The sequence below is a fragment of the Schistocerca cancellata genome, chromosome 4 (genome assembly GCF_023864275.1).
Source record: "Schistocerca cancellata isolate TAMUIC-IGC-003103 chromosome 4, iqSchCanc2.1, whole genome shotgun sequence".
NCBI classification, from domain to species: domain Eukaryota; kingdom Metazoa; phylum Arthropoda; class Insecta; order Orthoptera; family Acrididae; genus Schistocerca; species Schistocerca cancellata.
In genome coordinates, this window is record NC_064629.1 from 853,106,953 (window position 1) to 853,121,612 (window position 14,660).

Below are 14,660 nucleotides of genomic sequence, written 5' to 3' on the forward strand. Positions count from 1 at the left end.
TCTGGTGTGATAGTAAAAGGAAAGCTGAAGTTTTAAATTTTGATTGTAAGAAATTGTTCACACAGGAGAATCGTACAGACATATCGTCATTTGACCACTGCACAGACTTCTGTATGGATGTTGTAATAATGGGCATCCCTACTGTAGAGAAACAACTGAAAGAGTTGAAAACAGGTATGTCGCTAGGCCCGAATTTCAAACCCAGTTTGGTTTTACAAAGAGTGCTCTAAAGCATTGGTTACTTATCTAACTTGCATTTATCGCGAATGTTTCACCCAGCGCAAAGTTCCAAGTGACTGGAAATAAGCACAGCTGACTCCTGTATATAAGAAGGGTAAAAGAATGGACCCACAAAAGTACAGACCAATATCCTTAACATCTATTTGCTGCAGACTCCTTGAACATATTCTTAGTTCGAATATAATAAATTTCCTTGAGATGGAAAAGTTTGTTTCAATGAATCAGCACTGATTTAGAAAGCATGACTCTTGCTTCTCCTTTTCTCACACAATATCCTGTGGACAATGGATGAAAGGCAACATGTAGATATCATATTCCTAGAGTTCCAAAAAGCATAGTACACTGTGCCCACTGCAGAGAGTTGATGAAGGTTGGAGAATATGGAAAAGCTTCCCAGATAGGTGAGTGGCTTGAAGACTTCTTAAGTAACTCAGTATGTTGTCCTTAGTGGGGAGTGTTCATCAGACCCAAGGATATCGCCAGGGGTACCCCAGGGAAATGTGGTAGGAGTGCTCTTATTTTCTATATACATAAACTATCTGGCAGACGGGGTGAGCAGCCATCTGTGGCTGTGTGCTATGATGCTTTGGTGTAGGTTCTGCACAGGATTAGGTGGCCAGTGTGCGGTGACTAATTTTTGTACAAAGCGCTTTGCGAGTTCTTTCGTTTGTTTATAAGGGGAGCTCGACACTGTTTGCCTTCTTTTGGCTGGTCAGTGATGTGCTGTGATGGCAAAATTGAGGCGCACGCCCCGCAGTCTTTCTCAAACAGTTTTACAGAAACTATTCGGTAAAAAAATTGTGCTACTTCTAGCCTTATCTCTCTCTCTCTCTCTCTCTCTCTCTCTCTCTGTCACACACACACACACACACACACACACGCACGCACAATGCATGTAGTATCAGTTAGCGTACTGTCTGTGTGTAGAATGGGGAAGGCATGTGATCTATCTGAGTTTGACTGAGGTCTGGTTGTGATGGCCCAGAGGCTCAGCATGAATATTTCGGAAACTGCACAACTTCTTAAGTGTTCGAGGAGTGCTTTGGTGAATGTCTTCAACACATGGTGAAACCATGTCCAGACTTCGTGGGCTTGGGCAGCCACCCCTCATTACAGATGTTGGATGTTGTAGGTTGGGCTGACTGGTGAAACAGGAGAGGTGGTGAACTGTGGTGGAACTAACATCTGACTTTAATGTTGGACAGAGTGCAAGTGTGTCTGAACACGCAGTGCAATTATCAGTCGTAACTATGGACCTCTGCAGCCGACAACCCGTGCATGTGCCGATGTTAACACCACATCATCAGCAACTACCACTGAAATCAACTCGTGACCATCGGCACTGAACATTGGTGCACTGGTAGAGCATTGCATGGATTGGGGAAACCCTATAACTTCTTCATCATGTCAATGGGAGGGCGTGAATCTGCCGTCTTCCTGGGAAACAGCTCCTTGACACCTGTACTGCGGGACGGAGACAAGCTGGTGGTGGCCCCATTATGCTCTGGAGAACATTCACGTGGTTATCCGTAGGTCCAGTGGAGCTCATGCAGGGCACCCCAGTGGCCAGGAGTATCTCAGACACTGGTTGCAGACCATGTACACACCTTCGTGACGATCATGTTTCCCATCAGCAGTGGCATTTTTCAGCAAGATAATGCACCTTGTCATCAGCCAGGAGTGTGATGGAGTGTTTTGAGGAACAAAGTGGTGAGTTGCAACTGATGTGGTGGCCCTGATGTACTGGCTCTCCCACTTGCCAGATCTGAACCTGATCGAATGCATCTGGGATGTGATTGAACGTGGTGTCAAGAGCTCACCACCCTCCTCCACAGAATTTACAGGAATCAGGTGACTCGTGTGCAGATGTGGTGCCAACTCCCTCGAGTGATCTACCAAGACCTCACCGCTTCCATGCCATGATGTGTTGTCACTGTTATCCATGCCAAAGCTGGACTTACTGGCTGTTAGGTAGGCGGTCATAATGTTCTGGCTGATAGTGTAAGAAAGACACTGCATCAGTTTCTAAAAACTTTGCAATGAAAAGTAGGGGTTGCTATGATTTTGCTTTTGCTGCATATTACATAATACATTGTCGCATATGAAATTTAGCTGGGATACTGGTTTTTCCTTTGGGCTTGGGTAGAGGTATCTGTGTAAACAGTCTCAAGAAAATTGATCTGATGTAGCACACTCATTTGCAATCACATGCACCATCGATAAAGTCTGAATGAAATATCCACAAAATTCCTTTTATTTCATAAATGGTTTGAGATATTGGAATGAGAGTTTGCCAGATGATAGCACACAAATAGGAAAATATTTTGCCCTATGGTTATGATGCAAAACTTCATTATCTACTATGTTATTCCAGTACTTACAGACATTTTTTGATGAAAGAATGTAATTTGTAAGGGCCATCGATAGCTGGTGAAATGAGAAAGGTTGTGGGATTTTGGAACAGCGTAAATGAAGACATTATGTATTTAGTTTTTTACTGAGGATGTGCTTTTTCATAAGCTATTGACCTTAATTCTTCCCAGTTCCTCACTTAATAAACCACATCCTCTTGCAGTTGTCTGCACCTGTTAGTGAGGTGACATTGTGTAAATTACATTGTGTTTTGGCAAAAGAAGCAAATTTTAACACAGCAACAAGAGAAATGAAGGTTTTACTCAAAATTTGCCACCCATGATGCTTCTCTGAAAGTTACAAATGGTCAAAAAAACCAGGTGAAAATAAATCAGTGTTTTTGTTGTATTTTCAGTGGAATTCTTTCTAGATATTAACCAAAGCAGAGGTGACAGTAGATCTTTTTGAATGTTCACCATGCACGTACGGGCATGGAGGGGCCCCACTTAACATTTACAAAAAATGTGGGCTTAGGCTTCAGTTTAGAATGGCACTTCCCCTCCAGCACTCTGTATTTCGCCTGCAGCTCCTGCTGCAAACCCCACCACTACCCCTCTCCCCACGAGTGCCCTGTCAATTGCACATGTACCCTCCACGTTATTCTGTGCACTCTTTGCAGAAACGTGTTGTCATTGAGTGATTGTAGGACGACACAATATGACTTAGACAAAATTTCTAGTTGCTGTGACGATTGGCAGATAGCACTAAATGTAGGAAAATGTAAGTTACTGCAAATTAGTGGGAAAAACAAACCCATAATGTTTGAAAACCATATTAGTAGTGTGGTGCTTGACAAAGTCATGTCAGTTAAATATCTAGGTGTAACACTGCAAAGCGATACATGAAATGGAACGAGCATGTAAGGATTGTAGTGGGGAAGGCAAACAGTCAACTTCCATTTATTGCAAGAATTTTAGAGAGGTGTGGTTCATCTGTAAAGGCGACTGCATATAGGACAGTAGTGCAACCCGTTCTTGAGTACTGCCCAAATGTTTGGGATCTCCATCAGGTCGGATTAAAGGAAGACATTATGAGTAGGTCTGAACGACATGAAAGCATTACAGAAGTGCTTTGGGAGCTCTAGTGGGAATCCCCAGATGAAAAGCCAAGTTCTTTCCAGGGAATGCTATTGAAAAAATTTAGAGAACCAGCATTTTAAGCTGACTGCAGAAAGATTCTACTGCCACCAACGTATATGTTGTTTAAGGACCATGAACATAAGAGAAATTAGGACTTGTCTGGAGACATATAGATAGTTGTTTTTCCCTCTCTCTATTTTTCAATGGAACAGGAAAGGAAATGACTAGTAGTGGTACAGGCATGTGGAGTACTTTTGTAGATGTAACTATTTTTTACATGTCACAATTTTACCATGTAGCAGGTTGCTGTAAGCTGGGGACCACCTTTTATTATTCAGTTGTTTACCATGATCGTGCCTTGATGTTTAAATACGGATGTTAAGTTACAGTATTAATTTCAAAAATTGTGTGCAATCTGAGAAAGTGATGTGATTGAATGAGTAGTGCAGCAAAAAAATGCTGCAAATCTTCTAGTGTGTTTATCTCTTGCTAAAATGCCAAACACAGGGTGTGTTGATCATTCGTTTTGGGTACAAGGACACAGTGGATCCAAAGCAGTGATCAAGTTGACACATCTACATCTACACGTACATCTCCATACATACTCTACCAGCCACCATATGGTGTATGGCCACCACTAGTCATTAATTTCCTTTCCTGTTCCACTGGCAAATAGAGAAAGGGAAAAAGACTGTCTCTATGCCTGCAAATGAGCCCTAATTTCTCTTATTGGCGGCAGTGGAATCATTCTGTAATTCACTTTAAATGTTGATCTCCAAATTTTCAAAATAGTGTTTGGTGAAAAGAATGTTGCCTTCTCTCCAGGAAGTCTCATTTGAGTTCACGAAGCTTGTCTGTAATACTTGCATGTTGATCAAGCCTACTGGTAACAAATCTAGGAGCCCATCTCTGAATTGCTTCAATGTCTTCCTTTAATCGAAACTGGTGAGGCTCCCAAACACTCAAACAGTACTCAGGAACGGGTCACATTTGTGTTCTGTATGTGATCCCCTTTACAGATGAACCACTCATTCCGAAAGTTCTCCCAGTGAACTGAAGTCGACAGTTCGCCTTTCTTACTACCATCATAACATGCCCTTTACATGTCATATTGCTTTGCAGCATTACACCTAGATATTTAATTGATGTGACTGTGTCAAGCACTACACCTCTAATACTGTATTCAAACATTACCGGGTAGTTTTTCGTACTTATCCACATTAACGTGCATTTTTCAACATTAAGAGCAAGTTGCTATTCATCACATCAACTAGAAACTTTTTACAAGTTCTCATGTACCCCGCTACAGTGACTCAACAACACCATCCCATATACCACATCATCATCAGCAGCAAATAGCCACAGATTGCTGCTTATCATGTCCATCAGATCATCTGTGTATGTAGAGAATAAGAGTTGTTGTATCACACTTCCCTAGAATCTGCCTGTTACTGCCATATCTCCATGGTTCACAAGGTATCATGTGAGAAAAGGGCAAGCTGAGTTTCTCATGAGTGATGCTTTTGCTAATTTTTCACAGAAGCATCACAAGGAAATTTATGATATTCAAACTGAGAATATGTTTAATAATTCTGCAGCAAATAGGCATTGTGGATATTGGTCTGTAATTTTGTGGGTCCATTCTTTTAACAGGAGCTATCAGCACTTTTTCCCAGTCTCTTGGGGCTTTGTGCTGAGCAAGAGATTTGCTATAAATGCAAGGCAAGTAAGGGGCTATGGTCGAAAGGTATTTTTTGGAAAACCAAATAGGGATTCCATCCAGACCTAGTGACTTACTAAACTCAAAACACACCACTGCACCACAAAGGAGTTACCCTAAGGGGATGAATATTGATAGGTATGCTGTACTTGTACAGACAGGCAAATGATTACAGTTTCAGAAAAATTGGACGATTTATTCAAGAGAAAGATCCACAGATTAAGTCAGTAATGCATTGGTACATCTCTGACCCGTTTGCAAGCAGTTATTTCGCTTGGCATTGATCGATGTAGTTGTTAGATTTACTCCTGAGGGATATTGTGCCAAATTCTGTCCAGTTGGCACATTAGACCACCAAAACCCGAGCTGGTTGGAGAACTCTGTCCATAAGGCTCCAAACGTTCTCAGAGGGCCCTGTTTATAATGCTCCAAACATCCTCAATTGGGAAAAGATCAGATGACCTTGTATGTCAAGGTAGGATTTGGCAAGCACAAAGACAAGCAGTAGAAGCTCTTGCCATGTGCTAGTGGGCATTATCTTGCTGAAATGTAAACTCAGGATGGCTTACCATGCAGGGAAGAAAAAAAAAAGACAAAAAAAGTGGTTTAGAATATTGTTGACATTCTGCTGTGCTGTAAGGGTGTCGCAGATGGCAACCGAAGGGGTCCAGCTATGAAAAGAAATGGTACCCCAGAATTCCACTCCTGGTTGTTGGGCCGTATAGCAGGCGACAGTCAAGTTGGTGTCCCACCACTGTTAGGGACAACTTCGCCCTGGACTCGAACTGACTGGAGTAGAATTGTCGTCAGTGATGAGCCCCACTTTGAATTGAGCCCCAGTGACCAGCAAAGGTGTATTTGAAGACACCCTGGCCAGCAGTGGGATACCAACCTGACTGTCGCCCACCATACAGCCTGACAGGAGTGAAGTTCAGGGGTGACGTTTCTGGTCAATGAGTGACTGGATAGAAACCTTTGACCCACTTAGGGATTTCACATTGGACCACAATTTCTCTTTTGCTAAGATATGATGGAAGTTATAGGCTTCTCATCACCCTTTTTATAGAAGCATGAATTATTATTTTTTAGATTGAAAATGCAACAGCCTCTGCTAACTCAGTATTTTCCAGATTTCGTTATTACCCTATGGTGGGTCTTTTCCATCCTTAATCCTTGTACTCAGATCGTACTTCTCTTAAGTTCATCACACTGGATGTAAATGATGCCCATTTATTGTCTGAATGGGATGTTAACAACTGCTTCTCAGCTCTTTCTAGCAAAAATACTCTCCTAGCCCTCTTAATGGATTTATTAACTTCAGTAATCATTATTGCTGTGATACTTCTATACTGATATTGTCAATAAGGTCTAAAATATTTCCATTGAGGCTGTGGAACTAGCTTTCAAGACAGTTTGCAGAAAACGTGTTTAAAATTACTTAACACTTTTGTCTGTATCACCTGCAATGAATCCATGATGTCGCAGTCTATACTTGGTAGGTTAAAGTTGACTCCAACTCCCCCCAGAGGGCTCACAGTTCATTTGTGATTTCATGCATGGCACACACAGGGCTCTTTCTTCCTTTTGAGGCTGCATTCCCTTCCCTGTGCCCCTGCCTCTCTGTTCTCGCCCCTTCACCTCTTCCTCTCCTTCTCCTCTCTTGGTTGTCCTTGCTTACATCAGTCCGGCTATCCTTCCTTATGGTTTTTGTTCCTCTTGTCTTTCTTTTTCACCTTTCCTCTTTGGTCCACTTTTGGGGGTTTGACCTCACTTTCTAAATTTTCTCTCCGTAGTGTGAGCTTAGTGGGGAAGAACACCTTACATGGTGTCTCCAGCCTGTAGCCTTACCGCCTCTTCCATGTTTTCCTTGACGCCATTGTCCTTTAATGCTATGTAGCCAACACGTGTGGTGGGGTTGCTGTGTACTGTCTTGGCTGAGCCCCCGACAACACAGGGATCATACTTCTGATACCTGAGTTGTTGCTTCCCCGCATATGGCTAGGAGTGGTTGCTTGTCATTCTGGAGCGTCGTAACTCCCAGAAATGGCCACTGTGCCAGATAGTCCTTGCTGTGGCTGGTTGATGCCTCTGGGGAGAGCCTCTGATTGATGTGGGTGGTGTCAGGTTGTATGCTTTGCAAATGAAACGCATTAAGCTTCAAAAACCTCACCATTCTTCTATAGCTGGCTCTTTAGTTGGCAATGTACCTTTTAATGCTGTTTCTTATAATCCTGTGGCCTGCCCTTTCCTGGCTACACCCCAGGAGGAAGGCCAGGCTCGCCAGCATGGGGTGAAACCCTTTCCCAGCTACCTGATCTGCACCAGGACTGACGGGGCACTTTCAGTGCCACCAAGCCATTATTTTTTGTGAAAACAATCAAAGACAAGTTTGACAAAGATGCGGTCAGGTTCACTGTTGATCAAAACTGCTTCTGCCGCCCAATCTTCATGCAAGTGACCATCTTGGCGATATCCCAGTGTCCATTACTCCTCACCAGTCTTCGATTATGCTTCAGGGAGTCATTTTTCATAGGGACCTCATTCTTCAAACTCTGCAGCTCTCCGCTGTCACTTCCTCTCGATTCTTGAAGTGTTCTGGGGCTCTGAAGTGGTTTACACTGACGGCTTAATGGCTGATGGTAATTTTTTCTACGCCTTTGTCCACAGAGGCCATATTGAACAGCACTCCTTGCCCGATGGTTGCAGTGTATTCACTGCAGAGCTGGTGGCCATATCTCGCGCACTCCAGTATATCCGTTCATGCCCCGAGGAATGGTTTCTTCTGTGTACTGACCCCTTGAGCAGCCTACAAGCTATCAACCAGTGCTACCCTCGCCATCCTTCGCTGGTGTCCATCCAGGAGTCCATCTATGCCCTGGACCGGTCCCGTCGATCAGTGGTGTTCGTGTGGACCCCTGGCAACAAACCTACCGACAGGCTGGCCAAGCACGCTACGCGGATACTGCTTCTGGAGATGGGCATCTCTGAACCTGACCTGTGTTCTGATTTACGCTGCAGGGTTTTTCGGCTTTTGGAGATGGAATGGCATAACAGTACGCACAACAAACTGTGTGTCATTAAGGAGACTACGAATGTATGGAAGTCTTCCATGTGGGCCCCTCACAGGGAATCAGTTGTCCTCTGCTGACTAGGCATTGGCCATGCTTGGGTGACCCACGGTTACCTCCTGCACTGTGAAGACCCACCTCAGTGTCGGTGCGGTGCCTGGTTGACAGTGGCCCATATTCTGGTGCACTGTCCCACTTTGACTGCCCAACGACAAAATCTTGGGTTACAAGACTCATTGCCGCTCATTTTATCTGACAACGCTTCATTGGCTGATTTCGTTTTACGTTTTATTTGTGAGGGTGAGTTTTATTATTTGATCTAAGTTTTAGCACTTGTCCTTTGTCCCTGTGTGCCTTCCACCCTAGGGCTTTTAGGGTGGAGGCTTTAATGTGTTGCAGAGTGGCTGGTTTCTCCTTTTTTTTCTCATGGTCAGCCAGCCATGGTCATCTGCTTTCTTGTTTTTAATCTCTTCTCCCTGTTTCTTGCACCTCTCTTTGGTTTTCTTGTCCTGTTTTGTTCATTGTAGTGTTTGTTGTCCTTCTGACATTCTTCTGATTCTTCCTTTCTCCTGTTATTGTGCCGTACATAGTCTTTGTTTTCTTCTTTCCCTTGGGTAATTGTTCTACTGGGAACAAGTGACCGATGACCTCTTTCCCCCCCTTTTAAACCAACCAACCAACCAACCTACCTGCTCTGTATATGGATGAATTCTGTATCTAGGCTAGTTCCCACCCAGTAGCCTCTGCAGAATGACAACTCCAGGGTACCATTTGGCGTGCTTTTGGACGCATTCACGTGGTTTTCAACCTCTCCCCCCCCCCAATTTCTTTTGCCATACTATGGTCCATTCTGATCCGGAGCTCTACTTTGACACCCAACACCTGACCATGGTCCCCCAGTTACATTTCTTGGGTCTTTTTTTTTTTTTTTTTACAGCAAGTGTATTTGGTTGCCCTTTATCTGCTTTCTGAAGATTGGCTGTTTCTGTAAACTAAGTGTCCTTCACTTCTTTGCCAAAACTTCTTGGGCGCACATTGTTAGACTCTTCTCCGCCTGTATCGGGCTTTGCCTGGACTGTGGTTGTCAAGTTTATGGCTCAGTTGCCCCTTCCATACTGCTCCTCTTGGATCCAGTCCACCATCGAGGTATTCGTGTGGCCACTGGTGCATTTCGCACTAGCTCTATCAGTAGTCTTCTGGTTGATACTGGGGGTCCTCCCCCCCAATTCCCTTTTGGTTTGGAAGTCCCAGCTCCTGGTTTCCTATGCCACTGCTACCAACTCATTCCCTACTTACCTGTCCTATTCTATTCTTCTCACAGCTTCGGGATGTTGCTTATATGCTGTCCACCCATGGATGGATTTATTGATTGGGCTCCACTTCACTTCTCTCCACTGCAATTTCCATCTTCCCTCTTTGTCCCATTCCCCATATTCTCTTTGGGGTACCCCATGCTCTCATCCTCCCTCCCCCTTCCATCGCCCTCCCCCTTCAGTTTTGTACTCTTACTGCCACTCTGGTGTTCTTTTAGTCTCTTTGTTTGCCTGTTTTTCTTTTGCATTAACTGGACTGTGCTGTTTGTGTTGTTTCTTAGATCGTGAGACCAATGACCTCGACATTGCCCCCTCCCCACCACTGGCCGGGGTGGCCGAGTGGTTCTAGGTGCTAGTGTCTGGAACCGTGCGACTGCTACGGTCGCTGGTTCGAATCCTGCCTCGGGCATGGATGTGTGTGATGTCCTTAGGTTAGTTAGGTTTAAGTAGTTCTAAGTTCTAGGGGACTGGTGACCTCAGAAGTTGAGTCACATAGTGCTCAGAGCCATTTGAACCATTTTTGAACCCCTCCCCACCCCCACTACCCCACATTCCCCCAGTCAACCAACCAACCAACCAATAAACTCCAACAAATAGTGCAGGATCTGGGTGTTTCCATGCTACTGAACATTGATTTTCTTCGAATGATTCTGCAACTGTCATGGTGGAATCAGGTAGCCGGTACAAACATGCGATAATTAATTTGAACCAAGTAGATTCATGGGAGTGTAGGACCAGCAGCCGGGGCACCCTCCTTGATGCCAGACAACCATCTTTCGCATGGATGTGACCTCTCATGACTGACTGGTCTGCCTGCCTTCAGTTGCGAATATTTGCCTGATCAGATATTTTGTGTTAATATTTTGAGTCACAGTGTCTTTACTTTGTTCGTGATCTGATATCCCTGGTGTGTATTGACATAAGCGTTCATCATAGGTATGGTGTCACCGCCAGACACCACACTTGCTAGGTGGTAGCCTTTAAATCGGCCGCAGTCCGTTAGTATACGTCGGACCCGCGTGTCACCACTATCAGGATTGCAGACCGAGCGCCGCCACACGGCAGGTCTAGAGAGACTTCCTAGCACTCGCCCCAGTTGTACGACTGACTTCGCTAGTGATGGTTCACTGACAAAATACGCTCTCATTTGCCGAGACAATAGTTAGCATAGCCTTCAGCTACGTCATTTGCTACGACCTAGCAAGGCGCCATTACCAGTTACTATTGATATTGTAATCATGTACTGTCAAGAGCGACGTTCACCATTTATGGATTAAAATTAAGTATTCCACAAGCTACGTCCATTTTTGTAAAGTCTAAATTCCTTGTCCTGTTCCAGACCTCACGCCAGCCTGCGTGAGCTAAAACGCGTGCCTTTCGGCTTCCTCTAGTACCCGGTGTTGGCTCTCCTGCCAACCCTCAACAATAGGACCTCAAATTACTGCCTAGCCTAAAAAACCCCCATGTGCACTCCACAAGTATGCCGCTATCTGAGTAGCTGCTTCCTGTGTGTTGTGCACCCCTGAGATATCAAGGGATCTCCTACAATTCTCCACCTAATAATGCAGGTTCAGAAATCTTCAGCCATTACTGTCACACAGTCTAAACTCTGCTCCAAACCAAAGGACACTGATCAGCTCTGGGTACAATGCTGTAAATTGTGAACTCTGCTTGTATCCCATCAGCGAGGCAAGCAATCTTCACCACTTCCGCCAGTATCATATACGAACTGAGGATGGCCTCAGAATCCAAGCAACAAGCGTTATTGGCGCCAACATTAGCCACAGCTTGCAGACCACTGCACCTTCCACCCTTGATAACTGCAGACAGGCCCTCCTCCACATCTCAGGTGTGGACCATCAGCAGACGTACTGAGTGCATATTGTACTTCTTTCAAGCACCGGACATTTTTTCTTAAAGCTCTTAACATTGGAGCTCCCGATAACTACCAACGCACAAACCCCCCCTTTCCATGTGCCTGCTCAGACCTTGCTGACGGAGTGGTCACCTGTCCACTCAAATGGTGAGAGGGCAAGGCCAGACGTCCAGCCTCCACACTGACACTCTACCTCGAGGGACACGAACTCCTTACAACCTGCTACTCATTATCATATATTAATGACTAACTCACTTACGCATTGTTAAGTGTGAGTCTATAGGAAGCCAGGTTAGCCACTTTAAGGCAGGAAACCAGAGACAAAATCAGAGAGCAGTCGCAAGTGGTAACATTTAGATTACAGGAAGTAATCTGTTGTGGGAGGTGCAGACAAACTGGCAGATGCATTAAGCAGCTGTCTCAGGGCAGGCTCAGCATCTCCACTATATGAAATGTCTTATTCAGACCTTGATCCCCTTCATGTACCCTTATTGAGTTCCAAAATCCGCATCTATCACAGGTGCTGTGTGACAGTTTTTGGCTGCCATCACTGGATTTTGTTTTTCTGCATTTACTCCTAACCACTCAGAAATTGCAGACTGACCTGAACCCTCTTTTAAGTTCTCATATGCTTGCTGTATCCTATGCAAGGGTACATCACCCAGCAATGAGGGCTAATTGTCCGCGTCAGGTATGCTGCAAGGTGCCTTGGCTGCAGAGCCCGAGCTGTAAACAAGCAACACCTAAGGTATTGCATATGATGTGCCAGATTCTCTGCCACCATTATACTCAAAGGCAACAGTCGGAAGAAGGCTGACAGTCGCTAAAAGTGTCGTCAGCTGTTTGTGAACTGCAGCCAGCTGCTCCTGCATCTACACACACCGTGCACACATCGTAGTACTACCAAATTAAGAATTAAGTATTAAAGCTCTTACAGACCATTGTCTTATTGTTGAACTGGTTGTGCGTTAATAGCAGGAGCAGTGGGAGTCTAGAAACAAAAGCTATTGTTGGTGAAACTAGCTGTCTGGCTGTGGTGTATCACTTCCTTCTGACTCAGATGAGATGAAGTGATCTCAACTCATCTCCCATGTACGTTTTCATAATACACCACATTTCAATAGCGCCTTGAGCTGATTACACTTGTCGTCCAATTATGTGTACTATATTATGTGACTGTAGTTTTTGGCATAACCACTTCACATGCTTGAAAATGATTCATAACTGAATCAAAACCTGTTATATGGTTGGAAATGTCGTGTGGCTAGGGCCTCCCATGGGTAGACCGTTCGCTTGGTGCAGGTCTTTCGATTTGACGCCACTTCGGCGACCTGCACGTTGATGGGGATGAAATAATGATGATTAGGACAACACAACACCCAGTCCCTGAGCGGAGAAAATCTCCGACCCAGCCGGGAATCGAACCCGGGTCCTTAGGATTGACAGTCTGTCACGCTGACCACTCAGCTACCGGGGCGGACTGTTATATGGTTAAAATTACAACATGACAACTGGAGAATTTCAGTTGAAGAAACAACTGAGTTGAAGGTAAACTAAAGGAAAACAAAATCGTTGGAACCAATAGCTGTCAAAAATGAATGTTGAAGCAGGTTTTACTGTACTATAAGAATATGTATATTGAGGAGTTAGGATTATGTACATGAGTGGTCATTGCTTGAAATGATGTCTCACAATATGGAGCAAGGGCTGTGGAACTGCAGCCCGTGGGCCGCATGCAGCTAGAACCAAGTATTCTTGCGGCCCACAGTTCTCAGCTGCATTGTATAACAGTAGGTATGTAGCAACTAACAACCAAATCAACAAACCTCAGTGACAAATGAAAATATTTACAGAAATAACATTTAAGATGTGCTTAATTTTAATAGACGTTGGTGAATTCGGCTTTGAGCTAAGTAAAGTTGGCTGCTTATGTCAGGAGCAGAGGGGTAAGTAGTGCGGTCACTGCCAGGTTAGAGGATCTGAAACGGGGAGATGTTTTATTGTTTGTCTTCCAGTACCGACAACTTGTGGATGTGTATTACTTCTACCAACCAGCTATTACAGTGTGATCAGTAAATTACATGAATTCGTGCATGCACACAATAGAGACTGCCATCTTGAAATTTGGTACATATTTGTAGAAGTAGAAAAGTAACATCGTTCTCATGCAATGCAATGCATAGAACAAAAATGACCGAAACAGTGAATAAAAATTTGTGATTGTGCCTCATATTGCACATTTCATTTAGATGTAGGTACTCTTTACTGTCATTAGTTGATTAATCATCCTTTCACACACACAGCATGACAACACTTTGTCAGTCAATTACAGTTTCGCAACTTTGAGGTTGTTGAGAGAGGCAGCAGCCTGAAAAAAAAGAACAGTCTACAAGAAGTCTTCCAAATGGTACCGACATTTAACAATCAATATTTGGGAGCTGGTGGTTAACTTGCTGCACCTGTACTTTTGCTAGCCTATTGGGGGCTCATAACATACTAATTAATGTAGGTTACCATTTAATAACAATATCAGTACATTACAGCCCAAGGGTGTGCCCCACAATGTTACTATTGGCTCTTGGGCAAAAATGTTTGACAACCACTGATATGGTGTATATGAGGTGTTGATTATATGTGATAACACACACAACAGTGCATGCAACCACAACTCAAGCCTGGCTCCATGTCTTTTGCAGGCTTTGTGCTACTAGGTGTGCTATCCAAACATACCTCTTGTACCTCGTGGGCTGCCTCAAAGCTTCAACCTGTCAGGAACACAGTTTTGTCACATACAATATATTAAGGTGGTTGGCTGTGTTATTTGTATTAACCTACTGTTGTAAGATATTAATCGTATCACATGGCTTGATTTTGTTTTTATGAACACAAGGAGATTTCTTTTGTAGGGTTTGGCAATATAGCAGCATAATCTTGGATATTGTTGGCATTATT

The 14,660-nt window shown here is 44.1% G+C and overlaps 1 protein-coding gene across 1 annotated transcript in view; it reads left to right on the plus strand.

Moving 5' to 3' along the window:
* LOC126184971 (protein phosphatase 1 regulatory subunit 37) overlaps positions 1–14,660 on the plus strand; it is a 209,031-nt gene that overhangs the window by 13,351 nt on the left and 181,020 nt on the right. The gene's annotated exons all lie outside the window — the stretch shown is intronic.